Below are 8,127 nucleotides of genomic sequence, written 5' to 3' on the forward strand. Positions count from 1 at the left end.
CCACAGTGCTTCCTTTTCAGATGTTCCGGCTCCACCACTTGTCCGCTGTGTCACGTTGGGCAAGTCACTTCACTTCTCTGTGCTTCAGTTACCTCACCGGTAAAGTGGGGATTGAGACTGTGAGCTCCACAGGGGACGGGGACTGTGTCCAACCTGATTTGCTTGTAGCCACTCCGGCGTTTAATACAATGCTTAACAAATACCTTAATTATTATCATTATCAGACTAACACCCACCAAAAGCTTTCAAGCCTCGAACCCAGTTCCCAACAGACTCTCTTGGGCCAGCCAACGCAGGATCTAGTAGTGTGGAGGGCCAATTTCCATCACCTCCCAACTCACATTTGTTAATCATTGACTGTTGGCTAAGAAGACAACTCACCTTCATCCTAGACCTTCTTGCTACCCATGTGACTGCAGAGGGAAAATATCTAAAACTATTCCAGGAGACTGTGTGTACAGTAATGATGACTATGTATGGAGTTTGGAATAACTTAAAGGGATTTTGATATAATAGGGATAGACAACGATCATAACAGAATATGGAAAATATCCCAGGGTTATAGGGAGAGGAAAACAATATAAAACCTTCCAACAAATTCTTTGGCTAAAGTATTGCAGCTGTTACACTTGGTAGTAAAAAAAAAAAATAGCTCCCACAGATGCTTTAGTTAAAATCTCACCATTAGAGAAGCAGCTGGGTTTCAAGGCTCTGGTTCAGATGAATGGGAAGAGACCCCTATTCTCGCCTTAAAAATCTCTTTCCAGATTCTCTGGAATTCTTCTGCAGATCCAGCCATCTTATGTCCTAGATTTTGGCCAGATCCCTGGCTAATTAAAGCAAGAGAGCACCTTCCGAAAAATGCTTACTGTGAAATTGTCTGCTTTTCATGAATTCTTTGTTCACCTTCACTGCTACCTTCCTTTGATATGTCTCGTTTCTCTATTGCTCATCAATGGCCAATAACGACCGATCGTTGGTACATTCTTGGAAGTAATCTCTAATTTCCTCCTTTGACCAAAGAGTCTTCTACTTGATTCCAGGTCTTTTTTTTTTTTTTGCCCCAAATTTGTACTAAGTAGGGATAGTGTCATCTTTTTCTTCTTTTATAGGGGTCATTATTTATCGTATTGTACTCTCTTAGTACGGTCCTCTGCAAACAGTAAGCACTCAGATACCGTCGATTGGTTGATTGAGTCTCCGCTGTGCTTAGACTAGGCTCTGTCTCCTGATTTGCCATCACTATGGTCTTCTGGGAGTCGCTCAGCACGCTCTCTGGAAATGCACTGTGTGCTTAAGATGGGGTCCTGATAGTAATAGTAGTATTTATTACGTGCTCACAGGGTGTACTTCCCTGTACTAAGTGCTGGGAGACAGTAGGTAGTTGGGAATTAGAAATGATCTCCGTCCCTCTAGGGGCTCACCTTTTAAGAGAAAGATGGTGCTATTCAGGATGGTCTTTGAGTATTTTATCTGGATTTTATAAGGATTTGTAAAATTATAACAAATATGACAACTTAACCAAAACTTTGTAGAACTGTGAAGCTGTATGGTCTTAATAATAATAATAATAATAATGTTGGTATTTGTTAAGCGCTTACTATGTGCCGAGCACTGTTCTAAGCGCTGGGGTAGACATAGGGGAATCAGATTGTCCCACCTGGGGCTCACAGTCTTAATCCCCATTTTACAGATGAGGGAACTGAGGCGCAGAGAAGCGAAGTGACTCGCCCACAGTCACACAGCCGACAAGTGGCAGAGCCGGAATTCGAACTCATGAGCCCTGACTCCAAAGCCCGTGCTCTTTCCACTGAGCCACGCTGTTAGGAAAGGTCACAGAACTGGGAGTCAGGAGATCTGGGTTCTAATTTTGACTTTGCTACTTTCCTGCTGTGTGTCTTTTGGGCAAGTCTTTTGAGATATGGATGCCTCATCTGTAAAATGAGGATTAAATACCTGGGCAAGTCATTTCACTTCTCTGTGCCTCAGTTCCCTCATCTATAAAATGGGGATGAAGACTGTGAGCCTCACGTGGGACAACCTGATGACCCTGTATCTCCCCGAGCACTTAGAACAGTGCTCTGCAAGTAGTAAGCGCTTAACAAATACCAACAGTATTATTACCTGTTCTCTCTCTCCTGGGGGACAGGAAATTTGTCTGATCTGATTGTATTGCGCTACAGACTACAGACTCAACAGGCATAAATATAAATACATGAATTATTGATATAATTATAATAATAACTGTGGTATTGGTTAAGCGCTTACTACGTACCAGGCACTGTATGAAGTCCTGGGGTAGATACAAGATGATCGGGTTGGACACAGTCCCTGTCCCTCAAGGGGCTCACAGTCTTGATCCCCATATTGTCGTTGTTAAATGACTTGCTCAAGGTGACAAAGCAGACAATAGGTGAAGCGGGGATTAGAACCCAGGTTCTTCTGAATCCCAGGCCCAGGCTCTACCCACTAGGCCACACAGCTTCTACGTACATAAATCACGCTTGCTGTGGGGCTGAGGAAGGGGTGAATGAAGGGTAGAAATCCAAGTGCAAAGACTACGCCGAGGGAGTGGGAGAAGAAGAAATGAGGGCCTAGTTGGGGGAAGGATTCCTGGAAGAGATGTGTCCTCAATAAGGCACTCGGCAGAGTACAATATAACAATAAACAGACAAATTCTCTGCCCACAACGAGTTTAGAGTCAAGAGATAAGTTCTAGCACTGGGGTAGGAACATGTCTGCTTATTCAGTTCATTCATTCAATCATTTATTAAGCGCTTACTGTGTGCGGAGCACTGTATTAAGTGCTTGGAACGTACAATTCGGTTGTATCGTACTCTCCCAAGTGCTTAGTACAGTGCTCTGCACATAGTAACTGCTCAATAAATAGCATTATTTGATTGACACTACTACTACTACTAATGTTTGTTAAGCTCTTACTCTGTACCAAACACCGTACTAAGCGCTGGCGTAAGTACAAGATAATCAGATCAGACTCTGTCCTTGAAAATGTTTGTATTATTTGGGCTTAGAAACGGCAATAGAGAGAAGCGGGGTAACCAAGAGAAGCAGCATGTCCTAGTGGTTAGAACCCGGGCCTGGGAGTCAGAAGGACCCGAGTTCTAATTCCGGCTCCACCACGTACCTGCTGGGTGACCTTAGGCAAGTCACTTCACTTCTCTCTTGCTTCAGATACTTTATCTGTAAAATGGGGATCGAGATTGTGAGCCCCACATGGGACGGGGACTGTGTCCAATCTGGTTAGTTTGTATCTTCCCCGGCACACAGTCCATTTCCTGGCATATGCTTAACAAATACCATTTAAAAAAATCGGGCAACAAAATTTCTTCAGCATTTGTGTGCCCATTGTGGACAAATTGCCCATTTCAGCCACAAATGCCCTTGTTGGTGAACTTCCATCGGTGTTGACTGCCATCAGTGGTGCCTTCTCTGAACAGTTATCTTGTCTTATGCTGTCGAGTCGTTTTCGACACCACAGACACATCTGCCCCATTACGTCCCGCTCTCCATCTGCGGGCATTCTGGTAGTGGATCTGTAGTTTTCTTGGTTAAAATTCAATAGTATTTATTGAGTGCTTACTACATGCAGAGCACTGTACTAAGCGCTTGGAATGTACAAATCGGTAACAGAGACAGTCCCTGCCCTTTGACTGGCGCACAGTCCAATCGGGTGAGACGGACAGACGAGAACAAGAACAATAGCGATAAACAGAATCAAGAATTAAATAGAATCAAATAGAATCAATCAATAAAAATCTGGAAGTGGTTTACCATTGCCACCTTCCGCACGGTAAACTCGAGTCTCCACCCTCGACTGTCTCTCATACCACCGCTGCCCGGCACGGGTGAGTTTTGACTTGTAGCAGATGGCCTTCCACTCGCTAGCCACTGCCCAAGCTAGAAATGGAATGGATAGGCCTCTGCTTGACTCCCCCTCCCATAGCCGAGACTGGTAGAATACTGGAAACTCTCCAGGTGCGACACTTAGAGGGGTCTCTGAACACTAAGGACGATTACATCTGTAGGGAGAATTCTTTCCTCTGCATGACCGAACACACTTTTCATCCTCCTCCAATATCTGGTCTTTTATGGATTTGGGAGCGAGTGAAGTCTGGAGGAAGTAGTCCTCATCTGGGTGCCAACTCACTGAGCTGTGTGACTTTGAGTAAATCACTTAACCTCACTGTCCCGATCATAATTAATAATCCTCTCTATTCCAGATGTAAACTTTTTTTTATTCTTAGAAGGCGGATACAATATAAATCTTTCATTTTTTTTTTCCGGCGGGGATATTGTTATGGAAAATGTGCTGCTTAATGTAACATTATTGAAGAAATGAGACTGTTTGTGCGCTTTTTCCCGAAATCCTTATTGAAAGAGATTTGTTTCAAAAATACGTGCCCATCGATGTGCTGTTTCCAGAAATATTTATGAGTGTTTATTAAAGCCATTAACCGCTTTCCTGGGCTTTAGCTTATATCCCAATGGTTTGCAAATGAAATGGGTAGTCAGAGGGCAGCAGCAGAGAAAATAAACATTTGAATTAACACCTCACCTAGGGCTAAATTCCACTGACAATTCAATGTAAAAATCAAGAATTCTTAGCATAATATTTGGGTAACCTTAAAGCGGCTAATCACTCCAGTGTTAACAGAGTGGTCTTGTTATGCCCGTTCTGCTACTCTTCATTAATGTTCTTGTATAAGAAGCTTGCCATTTGTATTCTTATTTCTTCTCACCTCTGACTTGGAGGAGTGCCTAACCTTTTATTTCTTTTTTTCCTGCCTTGATTTTCCCATGTTAGGATTGGAAACTCTCTCCTCCCTGCAGTCCTGTCCAACCTCGCCTTTCTGCCTTCCAACTCTTGGAGAAATATAGGATGGATCCAGCTGCCATTAATGGATTCTCCATGGAATGGGACTTGGTTCTTTCCAAAGGAGGTGGCCTGTGGGGTGGGTGTACAAAGCAACACGGGAAGCTCAGTAGCGTCTTGTCCTGCTACCGGAGGACAGAAGAGGGTACCCCACATGAGGTCATGGTTGGGAAGCGGTCCCCACCCATGGCACAGAAGAGCAGCATGACATAGTGGATAGAGCATGAGCTTGGGAGTCAGAAGGTCCTTCGAACGCAGGTCCTTCCGACTCTCAGGCCCGTGCTCTGACCGCTAGATCGAGCTGCTTCTCAGTCTGATGCTGGCTCTTTCTGCTCTTGAGCTGTGCTCCCGAGACTCTGATCTCAGAAAAACCACGGGGACCACATTTCTCATCCACTTGGATGCGAACCAGCCCCAAGGCTAAATGACAGACCGACTTTCACTAATCGTTCCTTGTGCATTTTGTATAATTTGTCCCCTCTGCATTGAAGAATCCATCTGCTCCTTTTTGTCGCCCTTCGCGTCTTTTCTTGTTTCCCTACTGGTTTCCTGGAGGAATAGATCAAATCGAACCTCCAATTGAATGACCTTCTATCCACTCTCTGTTTTCCTTCCATCTTGACCAACTCCCATTTAAAGATATTTAAACTATTTAAAAAAATTTCTTCCTTTAGTTTTCTAGGAGTCGGGGTCGACTAATGGTTAGAGTTAGGAAATGGGGCTCTGCTCTGCTTCTGCTCCTATTCTGAGCCCAGGTCCTGACCTACATATCTGTGCAAGATGCACAGCTTCTCCCCACACCTGTACAGACTCATTAATTAATTATTAAATGGTTATCATTAAGCATTTACTATGTGCCGGGCACTTTTTTCAGCTCTGGGGTGGATACAAGATAATCAGGTTGGACACAGTCCCTGTCCCGCGTAAGTCTCACAGTCTAAATTAGAGGGATTTAATCCCCATTTTATCCTCATTTTACAGATGAGGTAACTGAGGCCCAGAGAAGTGGAGTGACTTCTGGGCACTATTATTATTTTATTATTATTATATTTAATGATAATATTACTTTATTATTATTTATTATTTTGTACTTTCCCAAGCACTCAGTACAGTGCTTTACACATAGCAAGCACTCAATAAATATGACTGAATGAATGACAGCCAACCTCATTTGACCAGATCTACCACTTTGCTCCCCTGCTCTGAATTGGTGATTTCTATTTTTCTCGTCGATAGTTTTTAAAAGTGTTTTTTTTATATTCATATTTATTTCCAGGCACAAGGCCAACTTTCGTTCTGGTCTCTGCCTCTTTCTTTCTCCCTTTCTCTGTTCTAGTCCAACACAAATGGTTCCCTTTCAACATATAACCACGTGCATTATTTAAGATGGAAATAAGGCTAGAGAGATATTTTCTCAAACTTTTCCAAGGATCCCTCAAATCTGGCTTTCCGTCCGGGCTAGTTTTTATGGAAAACCCAACCAAAGCCTTAAAAAAACCCCAGAAATGTTTTGATTCCGGGGGCCACTTACCATCTTCAGCAGAGAATAACAAATTGGTTGGAGAATTCTGGCAATTTAAGAATAGTGCCACAGCAGCCTTTATGGGCTGGCTTAACCATAATTACAAAGAAAAACCAAGAGAGCCATAAAATAATTCTAAAGAGAATTTCTTATTTAGTCCACAGCTGCTATTCTGGGAAACTGGTCATCCCAAAACATGAAGGATCAGCATACTCTAGGAAGGGAACCAGGAATTCATCCGACGTTTTTCTCAGATAGAAGTCATCTCCTCATCGTCAGTGGTATTTATTGAGTGCTTACTATGTGCAGAGTACTGTACTAAGGGCTTGCGAAGGTACAGAATAAGAGAGTTGGCAGACGGTTTCGCTGCCTGCAATCAACTTTCAGTCTAGAGGAGTTTTTGTGTTGTGATGGTAAAAACACATGGGCTACTACTCAAAGATGGTGGAGTCGCTGAATGTCACCACCCAAGGAATAGGATCCACGAAATGCAAGATTTTTGTCAGCCTCTTCAAGTTGGTTTCTTGGTCTAGAAAACTCAGACCTTAAAACCCAGCGTCTTTTGCTCCTGAGAGATTTGGATGAATGAAGGCTGAACCACTCAGCCCTCTTGATCTCAATCTGGGCTGAAACTATCACTTCTTCTTCTCGATTCTGACCTTTTCTCAGTCTTTCTTTCATGCTTTATTTTCCCCAACTGAATCTTCCTTTCGTTGCTTTTCACTGCCTTTCTCTTCCACCCTTACCACGGCATCTTCTGTTTTAAAGCCTTGTTAAAGAATGACTTTTCAATTCAGATGGACAAGTTCCACAGTAACTGCTTAGCATCATCAGCAGTGTATTTATTGAGCGTTTATTGTGCGGAGAACACCTTACTAAGCTCTTGGGAAAGTAAATACAGTAGAGATGATAGACATGATTCGTGCCCACAAGGAACTTATAGTCTACAGGGGAGACAGATATTGAAATAGATTAGGGATAGAGGAATCCCAGCTCCGCCACTTGTCAGCTGTTTGACTGTGGGCAAGTCACTTCACTTCTCTGTGCCTCAGTTACCTCATCTGTAAAATGGGGATGAAGACTGCGAGCCCCAAGCGAGACAACCTGATTCCCTTGTGTCTACCCCAGCGCTTAGAACAGTGCTCTGCACATAGTAAGCGCTTAACAAATACCAACATTATTAAATAGTACAGTATTGTCGTTGCTAGTACTTATTGATCCCCTACTGTGTTTGGGACATTGAACTTGGCATTTGGGAGCTTGTAATGGAAGAAAAGGACAGTCGTCGTTCTAATAGAGGAAGGCAAGGTGACATGTACTGCAAACATTTAATGGGAACGTGGGTGAAAGTGTAACTATAAAGGATGATAATGATTGGCAATTTTAAAAATGTGATGAAATAATAATGAATTATAATAGTAGTATTTGTTAAGTGCTTACTTTGTGCCAAACACTGCACTAAGCGCTGGGGTAGATGCAAGATAATCAGATCGGACCCAATCCCTGACCCACATGGGGCTCATAGACTAAGGAGGATGGAGAAAATGCCTCGTACCCCCATTTAACAGGGAAGTCAAGGCTCAGAGAAGTTAAGCAAGTTGTCCAAGGTCACTCAACAGCCAATTCAGTCAATCAATCAATTGTATTTACTGAGCGATTACTGTATGCAGAGCGCCGTACTAAGCCCTTGGGAGAGTACATTATAAAAATG

General features: G+C 43.1%; 1 non-coding gene across 1 annotated transcript; it reads right to left on the reverse strand.

Annotated features, from left to right (window-relative positions):
• Positions 1–3,876: 3,876 nt before the first annotated feature.
• Positions 3,877–4,014, reverse strand: LOC114805765. Its single transcript, XR_003753789.1, has one exon. It is a non-coding gene; the product is annotated as a small nucleolar RNA SNORA7 (small nucleolar RNA).
• Positions 4,015–8,127: the final 4,113 nt, after the last annotated feature.

The sequence above is a fragment of the Ornithorhynchus anatinus genome, chromosome 19 (genome assembly GCF_004115215.2).
Source record: "Ornithorhynchus anatinus isolate Pmale09 chromosome 19, mOrnAna1.pri.v4, whole genome shotgun sequence".
In the NCBI taxonomy this organism is placed as follows: domain Eukaryota; kingdom Metazoa; phylum Chordata; class Mammalia; order Monotremata; family Ornithorhynchidae; genus Ornithorhynchus; species Ornithorhynchus anatinus.